Source organism: Pseudoliparis swirei, chromosome 11 (genome assembly GCF_029220125.1).
Source record: "Pseudoliparis swirei isolate HS2019 ecotype Mariana Trench chromosome 11, NWPU_hadal_v1, whole genome shotgun sequence".
Taxonomy (NCBI): Eukaryota; Metazoa; Chordata; class Actinopteri; order Perciformes; family Liparidae; genus Pseudoliparis; species Pseudoliparis swirei.
The window spans coordinates 20,076,430-20,089,874 of NC_079398.1; the positions used below are offsets into that span (position 1 = coordinate 20,076,430).

General features: G+C 43.0%; 1 protein-coding gene across 1 annotated transcript in view; it reads left to right on the forward strand.

Annotated features, from left to right (window-relative positions):
- Positions 1-190: 190 nt before the first annotated feature.
- The window catches only part of LOC130201070 (afadin-like), a 30,630-nt gene continuing 17,375 nt past the window's right edge, over positions 191-13,445 (forward strand). The window contains exons 1-3 of the mRNA XM_056425745.1: positions 191-666; positions 783-1,057; positions 1,998-2,141. The gene's annotated coding sequence lies outside the window, so the exon portion shown is untranslated. The remainder of the gene's footprint in view (positions 667-782; positions 1,058-1,997; positions 2,142-13,445) is intronic.

A 13,445-nucleotide genomic window follows, 5' to 3' on the forward strand; every position in this document is an offset into this window, starting at 1 on the left:
AGTACTTATAGTATTACTTATAGTATTACTTATAGTATTACTCATGTTATTACTTATTGTATTACTTATGGTATTACTTATGGTATTATTCATGGTAGTACTCATGGTATAACTTTTAGTATTACTTATGGTATTATTCATGATATTATTCATGGTATTATTCATAGTATTACTTATGGTATTACTCATGGTTGTACTCATGGTATTACTTATGGTATTATTCATGGTATTATTCATAGTATTACTTATAGTATTACTTATGGTATTACTTATGGTATTTTTGTAGTTTGGCTTTCTTGAAGAAATGTCACTTTTTTATTCTTCTTGTTCTGAGTTTGTCCTCATGGTTGAATTCACTTATTGGAAGTCACTTTGTATAAAAGCATCTGCTAAATGACATGTAATGTAATGTCATGTATATCAGATATATAAGCGATCCAGCATCAGAACAGAGCGAGCAGAATAGAAAAACCAAACTACTACCAATACAACGAATAGAAATGTGCAGCTTATTGGCTAAAGGCCGTAAAATGTAGAGAGTAAAGTTGTGTGTGTGTTTTATTCCTCCAAGTCGCCTGCTGCAGTGTCTACAGAATGAGTTACGGAAGCACTTGCCAACCTTTTTGATTGATCCTGAGCTACACGGAAAACTGCCCTCTGGTATAGGTAAATGTTTTTATATTTCGATAGTCATACTTATCTTATTGACGCATTATTTAAAACTCTTGGAACAGCCGATGCAGCCTCGCTGTTCAAATACTGTCCACGTTTTGTCTCCGCAGAGATGGTGCTGAACACCTTGATGAACGCCATGTCCCTTCTACGCCGCTGTCGGGTCAACGCCGCCCTGACCATCCAGCTCTTCTCCCAACTCTTCCATTTCATCAGCGTCTGGCTCTTCAACCGGCTCACGGGCCCGGAGGCCAGCGCTCACCGCGGCCTGCGCTCCCACTACTGGGGAGCTGCTCTCCGCCAGAGGCTCGCGGCCATCGAAGCCTGGGCGGAGAGGCAGGGCCTGGAGCTGGCGGCCGACTGCCACCTCGGACACATCACACAGGTCAGTACCTCCCTGCACTATACGTCCGAATAATACAACATATACAAGATAACGCTGGGCTTTTAGGACATATGGATCTACTGTCTTCTACCGCCGAAACTCGGTAAAACTCAGTATTGCTTCTGTCCATCCTGGAGAGGGATCCTCCTCTGTTGCTCTCCTGAAGGTGTATTCTTTTTTTTTCTTTCTGTTTCTTGGGAGTTTTTCCTGGTCCGATGTGAGGTCAAAGGTCAGGGTATGTGGACAGATTGTAAAGCCCTGAGGCAAATTCGGAATTTGTGATATTGGGCTATATAAAACTAGAATGGGCACTTGGTAGAGCGCATACCTTCGCATATCACAAGATTGGGCATTGAATTATGAACATTTTGGCATTAGTTGCATGCCAATTGGATAAAAATTGACCGTGCTATGGTAAAAAGAAGATGTTGACCTTTTCATGACCTTGACCTTGACCTTTGACCCGATCGGTCCCAAAGTTTAATCAAATGGTCCCCGGATAATAACCAATCATCCCACCAAATTTCATGCGATTCAAGAAGATGTTGACCATTTTCATGACCTTGACCTTTGACCCGATCAATCCCAAAATCTAATCAAATGGTCCCCGGATAATAACCAATCATCGAATCAAATTTCATGCGATTCGGTTTACAACTTTTTTTGTTACGCGAATAACACGCATACAATAAATAAATAAATACACGGCGATCAAAACATAACCTTCCGCATTTTCAATGTGAAGGTAATAAACTCAATTGAAATTGAATTGAATTAAAACTGACAATCAAATGCTCTTTTTATACGTGTATTATATGATCGTCTTTGTAAGATAGTATATTTCTGATCCTGTTCATGCTTTCCAGCATGTATTTACTTGTCAGAGCACATATTTCAGTCGTTACGTGCCGTTGAAATAGCATCGCCTCGCTGTTTCTAGGCAACCACGCTCCTGACCATGAACAAGTACTCGATGCAAGACGTGAAGGCCATCCAGAATACCTGTTTCAAGTTGAACTCCCTGCAGCTGCAGACGTTGCTATCGGGCTATCTCTATGCAGCAAATGCACCTCACATTACGCCTGTGAGTGTTCTTCCACTTCCTCTCACGCCTCCGCTGTTCTACCTGTTTGAAACTACCACTACGTTGCTGCTTTTTGTTGCAAATCCTGTCTGACAAAGAGTCTGTCGAGATGTAAGTATTAATCATAGGCTGGATATAGGCTTATGGTTTGCCGCAACCACTGAACAGTACAGATTTAATATGAATAATTAACAATGATGAATAGGATCCTGAATAATAGATGATTACTAGTAAAGTGAGTTGTCACATTAAACCCATTGCCTGTGAGTGAAATATTTCTCTTATATTTTGCATGATATGAGGTGTGTGTGACCTACTCTGAGTGACACAATACATGTTGAGTTTCCCTTTAAAGTAACATTATGCAACAATTGTACCTTAAAATAACAGCTTGAAAAAAATTGTGCCGATACAATGACTTTTAATATGGCGATTTGCGGCTCCGCCATTGCCATCGGGGGTCTGTGGGGAAATAACTCCGCTATGTAAGATTCTGGAGCCGCCCGATCCGGGGCGGATGTACTTCGACCTGCTTTCTGGCAGTGATTACGCAATGTCATAAAGTGCCACTCCACGCTCGCAGCTACAGTATAAGGGTAGCTTTTTTATGTAGCTTTTTGGTGTTGTCAACAATATTGTATTCGATCACACGTACTCCACATTCAAACATTTAGAAAACAACGTATATAGGCTGAAAACGCCATCGGTATTTCATCTAAACTAAATGTTGTCATTCTTTTGGTTATGTTAGCATTCATCTCCGATAACACAATGAATAAAACTATGCAGTCATATTTATGTAACATCTTTGAATATTCTTACCTTATCGGTTGACATCATTTCTTGGTTTCTGACTTTGTCTGGTCATCAATACAAGTGTATGCGAGGCTGCATCTCTCGTAACTGGGTATTTACGACACTGAAGTAAACGTTAAATACTGAAGGGGGCGCTCCAAGGGAAAAACTCCATTATGGGGCTTTAATGCATTTCCAATATGTCAAGTAATAAAAAAAATTTGGGCGGGGTAGTATTTCAGCACGGCACAGGCAACATCCAGTGAAGCCGCTAAACCCTAACACACAACTCTGGAACTTTGGTCTCATTCAGAAACAGAAACGGGATTTTTAACCCAAAACCCCGGCCTCGGACGACGGTGATGGTCCCCCGGTGATCCAAAGAGGTGGATCTGTGTGAGTTAGAAGGCAAAGTGTCCCTTGATGTCCATCCCATGGATATAAAAACAGAGTCTCACACTTGGCAGAGGTTGTAGCAGGCCAAAGGTCGCTCCATCACGCTTTCTCCGTCCACCTCAAACACGTAGTCGCACCGGTGTGCGATCAGAGGAGCGTCGGACATCGCCACGCTCTGATTGCCGAAGGAGATGACGGTGTCTCTCTGTGGGGGAAGAAGTCACCGACGGTCCGGTCAGTAAAGACAAGAGTATACTAAATGGTTAATTGAAACAATTAAAAAATAGCCATAAAAGTCAAGATTTCGAGGGCCACGACTTATTCAAAGGCTGTGAAGGCAACATTTTCCCCGTGAGATCTTACATCAACAGTTACAAAAAACAAATATTTCAATGGAGAGAAGAGATGAGATGATTTACATCCGCCAATCAGTTGTTTAACTCAGTATTCTGATAACAGTTGCTCATGTTGTAGTAGATCCGTGCTACTGCCATCACTTTGGTTCGCACCATCGTCAGCTCGTAACTTGTCAAAATGATTTCGCTTTATGACCAAATACCTGCTATACCTGTGTTTTATGTTTAGTTAATCTTTTATTTTATAGATTTTGTTCTTTTTAAATCCTTTTTTTGTTCTTTAAAAAAAATATTTTTTAAAGTATTACAAAATATTCATTTATTTTATTTGATTCATTTTTAAATGTCCTATCTTAATGTTTGTATACATGTTTTTACCTGTTACTGCTGTACTGACAGATGAGTCGCCAACTTAATTTCGTTAGAATTTAATAAATATCCTTACCTTAAAATAACGGGCTTCGGCAATATAAAAAATGGCTAAACTAAGATATTGCTTAAACTCTGCTGCCTCATAGAGCTACTAGCTTCCCCCAAAATGCATCTTTGATATATTTTACCTATTTAATACTAGAGAGGAGTATTAGCGATTTTTCAAGAAAGCTTTTCAGGGTTTTTTTTCCGAATGTGAGCGTGCACTTTAACCTCTTTCATCATCGCCCTCTCACCGGTTGGGGCCTCCTCCATTGTCGGCATCAGCGGGAGTCAACGCTGCGGCCTGAGCGGCTTCCTTCTCAAAGTCCTTCCTACATAAATGAGCCATAATCCCAGCAGCTAAGGCGTCGCCGAGAACATTGATCATCGTCCGGAAACGATCACTTGCGACAACGGAAAAAATACTTTACACATTGCCCCAAGACATGTGCTCTTCATATGGAATGACCATTTGTTGGAGGGACTCACAGAACCCAATCGATGGCCACGATCAGGGAGATGTCAGTGGGCGGCAGCCTCACTGAGGTCAGGACAATCACCATGGTAACCAGACCGGCTTGAGGTATCCCAGCTGCCCCGATGCTGACCGCCGTCGCCGTGATGCTGATGATACCGAGAAAATAAATAAATTGGGGGCACTTTTTTTAAACTTGTGAAATATCATTTAACCTTTGTTCAAAAATAATAAATATACTTATTTAGGCTTACAGTATATGAGCAATTGTCATAAAAATGGCAATAATAAGACTATTAGGCAGTATTTATTTTTAAAAAATTAAAACACTATTAACAATAACTTTTATTATTTATTTTTATAATTAAAAATTATATTTACAGATTTTTTTGTGTACAGTACAATACAGATAGATCAGACAAAACAAAGAACACAAACAAAACGCTATTAAAATTATAATTATTTTTTATAAGCATTTTTTGCCTCTCGTGATATCGGGGGCAAAATAATATTTCTTGCCCTTTGGCCTCCTGTGTTTCCTGAGCTCAGTGATCGGTCTCACCTAATAGTGACCAGCTGGCCAAAGTCCAAGTCATACTCATTGACCTGGGCGATAAAGATGGCCGCCACCGCCTCGTACAGCGCGGTCCCGTCCATGTTGATGGTGGCGCCCACCGGCAGCACGAAGCGAGCGATCTGCCGGTCCACTCCGCAGTTCTCCAGGAGACACTTCATGGTGATGGGCAACGTGGCCGAGCTGAAGGGAAGCGCTCGGGTCAGGGTACTCCGATAGAGAACTACGAGTTGGAGCTTTTGATTTGATATTAGCATTTAGTTATTTTATTGACAAGTAATATTGTTTAATCTTTGCTAATTTAGGTTAGATATTTTGATATACACTACCATTCAAATGTTTGGGGTCACTGAGAAATGTCCTTATTTTTCAAAGTAGAGCACTGTTTTTATCAATGAAGAGACCATTAAATTGATCATAAATACACTTTACATAGTTAATGTGGTAAATGACTATTCTCTGGTTCTTAATGAAATCTCTAAATGTGTGTATAGAGACCCATCTCCAGTGTTACATTGTGTTATCGCTTTAGAAGACTAACGGAGGGTTATAAAACCCTTGAAAACCCTTTCTATGTGAGCGCAGCTGAAAACAGTTGCGGTGGTTAGGGAAGCTATAAAACTGGCCTTCCTTTGAGCTACAAGTTTGAAGAACAAAATTAATATTTAAAATAAAAATCATTATTTCTAACCTTGTCAATGTTATGACTTTATTTTCTATTCATTTTACAATTCTTTTACAAACTTGAATGTATTAGAATAGCTTTTTTTGTGATAGTTCTTAGTTTAGTTTAATTCATTGTTGTTGTTGTTATTTAGATATATTTAGTCTTTTGATGATTCATTTGTTCACTAATTGGGTAACACTCTGGGCACCTGTGGTCATATGTAGTAGTAGTAGGTACAGGACCAGCATGCACCTGGGTAGGCCTATGTTGTTGTTTTTTTACCAGCGCAGCAGAGGCAGCGTTAGGAGTTCATTTGTTCTTTTGTTTGCTTGTTTTGTTTCAGTTAAATAAATTATCAGAAAGACAGAATCGCTTTCTTTTGGCTGCGTAAACCACAAACCCCCCATGGTGCGTCAGTGGCAATGTGATTTATGTTTTTATTTTTATTTATTGGACAAATTGCCACTACAACTACATCTACCAACAAAATTATTATACATATATATATATGTATATATATATACATATATATATGTATCAGTGGCGGTGCGTCCATAGAGGGCGCTAGGGCGCCGCCCCTCTTAAAATTTTGAGATGAAAAAAAAAAGTATATATCCTGTCAAAAAACATTATATACCAAATCATTTAAATAGTAAATATACCGTGTTGACACGCTAAATGTGTGTGGGAGACCGTAAGCCCCTGTCAACAACCACTTAAGACATAAATAATATATCGCCACTCATCATCACGGAGAGAAGCCCCTCCCCATTTTCGGGGCTCCGGCCCAACGTGTGTGTGCGGTAGCGAGCAAACATTTCACGGTCGTTTCGGCAAGGACGGCTTCTCATTGGCGGATGGAACGTGAATCTTGGGGCACAAAAATGTGCACCCTGGCCAATGACATCGTTTCTTATTTCACGTGATTGGACTATTCGGCAAATCAGAGACCCGTATCGATCCCTCAGCCCAGAGAGCTCCACGGAGCTACGCGAGCAGGTTGCTAACGGAGCTGTCAGCTGGAGGCTCAGTGAGTAATGCGCTGTTTAGTTTCCCCTGTCTGTTGTTCTAAAGTCCTGGGACTGAAACTCTCTGGACTACAACGGGGTGAGGGATCTAAAGAGCTTCAGACAAGTGTAAAGCACAAATCTTGCCGCAGCCATCTAGCTAAGAGCATGAAGCTAACTCGCTAACAGCCTGAAGCTAACCCTGTTTGCAGAGCAGAGCAGCAGAAGGAGACCGAACTGGCATCGAAAACACAACGAAGAAGTTCTGAAAAACAGACACATTCCCTCAAGAATAATGAAACAGGCTGGTTACAGACATGATTGACTTTAACCAGAGAGTTATTGAGAAGTTTGCCAACTTTAAAGAGAGGAGGCTACTTGTCTTTACAGTAGTGGGTCTACTCTGTCACCCAATGTAACATGTGATCTCTTTCTGACTCTATTCTGCTCTGAACCTCTTTCATGAGGGTGAAACTCTTTTATTTTGCAAACCTCTGAAACCCAACCCAATGTTTCTTAAAGCTGCTCTGAACCTCTCATGCCCAAAGTCACAGTGTGTTGATAGTTGTTGTTGGACAGTGTTGAGCACGCTGTGTTCTTGAAATAAAGCTTTGTTTTTTACAATATTCTACTCAAAACCTCTTTTCTTCTCATTGTTGAGTGATATTTAAACCGCGTCGCCCAACTGCGCCCCCCCCCAAAAAAATCACCAGCTGCCACTGCTTATATATATATATATTAATGTTATGTTCGCTCGCTTCGGCGGTGCTATATTTTGATAGTTATTAAGTGTGTAGTAGTTAAAGGGAAGACAGTTAATTAAGGCTAGCGCCGTTTAGCTAGCGGATGCTAATCGCGCGCTAGCGTTTTAGCACCATTGTGGCATCAGTAACCTGCCTGAGAATTACATTGTTCCATGAAAGATTAGATAGTTCCGTGTTGTGTCCGACAGACAGAAATACAGTAGTATGCACACACATCAGTAGATATATGCATACACAACATGTGCATATAACAGGTTTCCTGGTGGAAGTCACTTCTTGTCAGTGCCTTCGATCTCCATGGCCTTGTCCGTCACCATGGAAACATTGTCACATGACATGTCTGTCCATGTCAGGAAGTTACTTGATTTGTAAAATAGTAACGTGGGACTTTTTAACCCGTGTGATTGTCGCTCAAGTGGGACGTAGAGATTTCTCTGAATGGGCCTCGCTCCCATTCACACCTGGGCCCATAAAAAATAAATATTACTGAATATTTCAAGGTGTGGCGGACATCTTACCTGGTTCACCATCATCTCTCAAGGTGTTGTAACTATTTTATTTGTAATAATGTATATACACCTATTATATTCTTATTTAATAAGAATCTAAATATCTATATTATAGATATTTAGATATATTTAGATATAATGTGTATATATATATATGTATTTATAGTCTTTATATATAAAGTATATATATTTAGATATATATATACACTACCGTTCAAAAGTTTGGGATCACCCAGACAATTTCGTGTCTTCCATGAAAAATCACACTTTTATTTATCAAATGAATATAAAATATAGTCAAGACATTGACAAGGTTACAAATAATGATTAATATTTGAAATATTAATTTTGTTCTACAAACATCAAGTTCAAAGGAAGGCCAGTTGTATAGCTTATATCACCAGCATAACTGTTTTCAGCTGTGCTAACATAATTGCACGGGTTTTCTAATCACATTAGTCTTCTAAGGCGATTAGCAAACACAATGTACCATTAGAACACTGGAGTGATAGTTGATGGAAATGGGCCTCTATACACCTCTGGAGATATTTCATTAGAAACCAGACGTTTCCACCTAGAATAGTCATTTACCACATTAACAATGTAGAGAGTGTATTTCTGATTTCTAATTTAATGTTATCTTTATTGAAAAAACAGTGCTTTTCTTTGAAAAATAAAGTCATTTCTAAGTGATCCCAAACTTTTGAACGGTAGTAATTACAAATCAACTGAAATATTGCAAGCCTTTTATTCTTTTAATATTGCTGATTATTATCTCATAAAATTTTAATATTTCCTCAGACCAAAAAAAGATTTATAACAGCTGAGTGTTTGTCAAGGCTCCCATGCAGGTGTTTCGAGTTAATTAGACAATTCAAGTGATTTGTTTAATACTACTAGTATACTTTTTCATGATATTCTAATATTTAGAGATAGGATATTTGAGTTTTCTCTAATTTTCTGAGACAGTCCTGTATATGTATGTGTACATATATATGTATATATATGACCAGTGGAGAACCACTGCCCCAGACCAGTTGACTTTGTTAGTTGTGATTTTGGTCTATACAAAACAAGATGAATCATACAAATAAACCGGTCATTCACAAAGAGTTATATTAATATTATTATGAAGTAGTATTAACTTCAGTGGCACTTGAATAGCACTTACTTATCGTATTACTTATGGCAGGCACGTGCACAGACATTTTGGGGGGCAGGTGCTCAAACCAAAAAAAAGGGCACCCATTGCCAAAAATGTTTTGTGACAGAGTTGAAGCATAAGCAGCATTACACTGATGATGCTGTCCTCGACCTGCGTTTCCTCTGGCAGCATCAGACCACGAGCTTACATTTTCTTTATGAATAAAGATGAATTATATAGCAACAACAGTACAAGTGTTCTGATTGGCTAATGGGTCGTCATGCCAGCCACGTATCGCCCTCCTCGCCGGTCTGATACGGATCCGTACTGCCCTCTTACGTCATTTTCAAAATGAGCGACATTGATAGACATCAACAGCCAAGAGCAGTGGTCCTCAAACTAAGGCCCGTGGGCCGAATACGGCCGCCTCCACATTTGGCCCGGCCCTCTGAACAAGAGAGGCCGTATGATTTTTTTTCAGTCTGGCCACGCAAATCCTAGACTAGCCCCTGTTAAATAGAACGGAATAAGAACTCTCTCTCTCTCTCTCTCTCTCTCTCTCTCTCTCTCTCTCTTCTCTCTCTCTCTCTCTCTCTCTTTTCTCTCTCTCTTCTCTCTCTCTCTCTCTCTCTCTCTCTCTCTCTCTCTCTTCTCTCTCTCTCTCTCTCTCTCCTCTCTCCTCTCTCTCTCTCTCTCTTCTCTCTCTTCTCTCTCTCTTCTCTCTCTCTCTCTCCCTCTCTCTATTCTCTAAACATAACTAACGTCAGTAAACAGCTGGACGAGGCTTTGAAATCACGGATTTCGTGAGTTTTTGTTTGTTTATTTTTTTAGTAAACGTCGGATCAGTTGTGACGTCATGTTTTCAGCAGCGCTAATGTTGTGGTCGATTTATCACCAAACAACGTCAGGGAACGAACACGTCATGATCTGTGTGTCTGGTGCTGCGGGTCAGAGGAGAAGGAGGTGCACCCGTTTAGTAGCGCGAGGAGCACTGCGCGGAGGAGGAAGTGGAGGAGGAGGAGGGAGGGGCAGGAGGAGGAAGTGGAGGAGGAGGAGGCGCAGGTGGGGGCTCGTGACCGTCGCAGAGCATGTCGGGGCGAAATTCTCACAAGAACTCAAATAAATGCCCCGTCGGATATTAAAACACATTTGGGGGAACTTGATGACAGAGAGAGTAACTTTTATTCTTAAATACTGATGAATGAAAAAAGTGGGCTCCAGCAAAAAGGGCACTTTTCTCATCCAGGGCAAAGAGGCTGGTGCTTGAGCACCACTAGGGCTCTATCTGTGCACGTGCCTGACTATAAGTAATACCATAAGTACTACCATAAGTAGAACCATAAGTAAAACCATGAGTAATACCATAAGTAATACCATAAGTAATACCATAAGTCAGGCACGTGCACAGATAGAGCCCTAGTGGTGCTCAAGCACCAGCCTCTTTGCTCTGGATGAGAAAAGTGCCCTTTTTGCTGGAGCCCACCTTTTTCATTCATCAGTATTTAAGAATAAAAGTTACTCTCTGTCATCAAGTTCCCCCAAATGTGTTTTAATATCCGACGGGGCATTTATTTGAGTTCTTGTGAGAATTTCGCCCCGACATGCTCTGCGACGGTCACGAGCCCCCCCCCCCACCCCGCCGCGCCCCTCCCTCCTCCTCCACTTCCTCCCCCCGCCGCGCCCCTCCCTCCTCCTCCTCCACTTCCTCCTCCGCGCAGTGCTCCTCGCGCTACTAAACGGGTGCACCACCTTCTCCTCTGACCCGCAGCACCAGACACACAGATCATGACGTGTTCGTTCCCTGACGTTGTTTGGTGATAAATCGACCACAACATTAGCGCTGCTGAAAACATGACGTCACAACTGATCCGACGTTTACTAAAAAAATAAACAAACAAAAACTCACGAAATCCGTGATTTCAAAGCCTCGTCCAGCTGTTTACTGACGTTAGTTATGTTTAGAGAATAGAGAGAGGGAGAGAGAGAGAAGAGAGAGAGAGAGAAAAGAGAGAGATGAGAGAGAGAGAAAAGAGATAGAGAGAGGAGAGAGAGAGAGAGAGAGAGAGAGAGAGAGAGAGAGAGAGAGAGTTCTTATTCCGTTCTATTTAACAGGGGCTAGTCTAGGATTTGCGTGGCCAGACTGAAAAAAAATCATAGGCCTCTCTTGTTCAGAGGGCCGGGCCAAATGTGGAGGCGGCCGTGTTCGGCCCACGGGCCTTAGTTTGAGGACCACTGCTCTTGGCTGTTGATGTCTATCAATGTCGCTCATTTTGAAAATGACGTAAGAGGGCAGTACGGATCCGTATCAGACCGGCGAGGAGGGCGATACGTGGCTGGCATGACGACCCATTAGCCAATCAGAACACTTGTACTGTTGTTGCTATATAATTCATCTTTATTCATAAAGAAAATGTAAGCTCGTGGTCTGATGCTGCCCAGAGGAAACGCAGGTCGAGGACAGCATCATCAGTGTAATGCTGCTTATGCTTCAACTCTGTCACAAAACATTTTTGGCAATGGGTGCCCTTTTTTTTGGTTTGAGCACCTGCTCCCCAAAATGTCTGTGCACGTGCCTGCTTATAGTATTACTTATGGTATTACTCATGGTATTTTTGTAGTTTGGCTTTCTTGAAGAAATGTTACTTTCTTGATTCTTGTTGTCCTTAGTTTGTACTCATGGTTGAATTCCCTTATTGTGAGTCGCTTTGGATGAAAGCGTCTGATAAATGAAATATAATGAAGTAAATATTGCTCATAAACCGCTCTTAGTCTGGACTCTCCCCCGAGACCTGTGGACCAGGGTCTAATGCCCCGGACAACAGCTCCGAGGATCACTGAGCCTCTCAAACTCTTTCACCACGATAAGGTGGCGGTTTCGCGAAAGAGATCCCCCCTCCCCCTCCCCCCGTCGCAGGCTTTGGTTCCCCCCGTCACCGGCTCCAGTCCCCGGTGCTCCGTCGCCGGCTCCAGTCCCCGGTGCTCCGTCGCCGGCTCCAGTCCCCCAGCCACGCCCTGATTGTTTCCACCTGTGTCTCGTTCCCCAGTGTATTTAGTCTGCGTCTTCCTGCTTGTTCTGGGTCTGATCGTTTTTGTTCCTGTCCGGTTCTTGTCCATGTGTCCATGTTCCTGCTCGATCCAATTGAATAAACCTTGTTTTTGAGAACTCTTCCTGCTGCTCTTCGTGGCAATCTCCCCCCCACCCACCCACCCACTCTTTTTTTTGGTGATTTTTTTTGTGATGGGTATCATGATATCCCCCCCCCACCCACCCACCCGTTGTCACTTTTTTAAATTTTTTTTATTTTTTTGATGGGTATCATGATATCCCACCCACCCACTTTTTTTTTTGTGTGTGATTTTTTTGTGATGGGTATCATGATATCCCACCCACCCACCTACCTGTTGATGTTGACCTTGAGGACGTCTCTCACCTGGAGGACGTTCCTGAGAACGGACTTGAGGATTGCCCCCTCCTTAAGGACGTTCCTGAGGACGGCCCTCACCTGGAGGACATTCCTGAGGACGGCCTTGAGGAGGGTACTCACCTTGAAGTCAGTTCTCACCTTGAGGACCTCGGAGACGGCCCTGTGGTGGCAGGTATGGTATAGAAGATCTTTTTTTTTGGATGGGTATCATGATACCCCCCCTCCCCCTCCCCCCGTCGCAGGCTTTGGTTCCCCCCGTCGCCGGCTCCAGTCCCCGGTGTTCTGTCGCCAGCTTTGGTTCCCCCCGTCGCCGGCTCCAGTCCCCGGTGTTCTGTCGCCAGCTTTGGTTCCCCCCGTCGCCGGCTCCAGTCCCCGGTGTTCTGTCGCAGGCTTTGGTTCCCCCCGTCGCCGGCTCCAGTCCCCGGTGTTCTGTCGCAGGCTTTGGTTCCCCCCGTCGCCGGCTCCAGTCCCGGTGTTCTGTCGCCAGCTTTGGTTCTCCCCGTCGCCGGCTCCAGTCCCCGGTGTTCTGTCGCCAGCTTTGGTTCCCCCCGTCGCCGGCTCCAGTCCCCGGTGTTCTGTCGCAGGCTTTGGTTCCCCCCGTCGCCGGCTCCAGTCCCCGGTGTTCTGTCGCCAGCTTTGGTTCCCCCCGTCGCCGGCTCCAGTCCCCGGTGTTCTGTCGCCAGCTTTGGTTCCCCCCGTCGCCGGCTCCAGTCCCCGGTGTTCTGTCGCCAGCTTTGGTTCCCCCCGTCGCCGGCTCCAGTCCCCGGTGTTCTGTCGC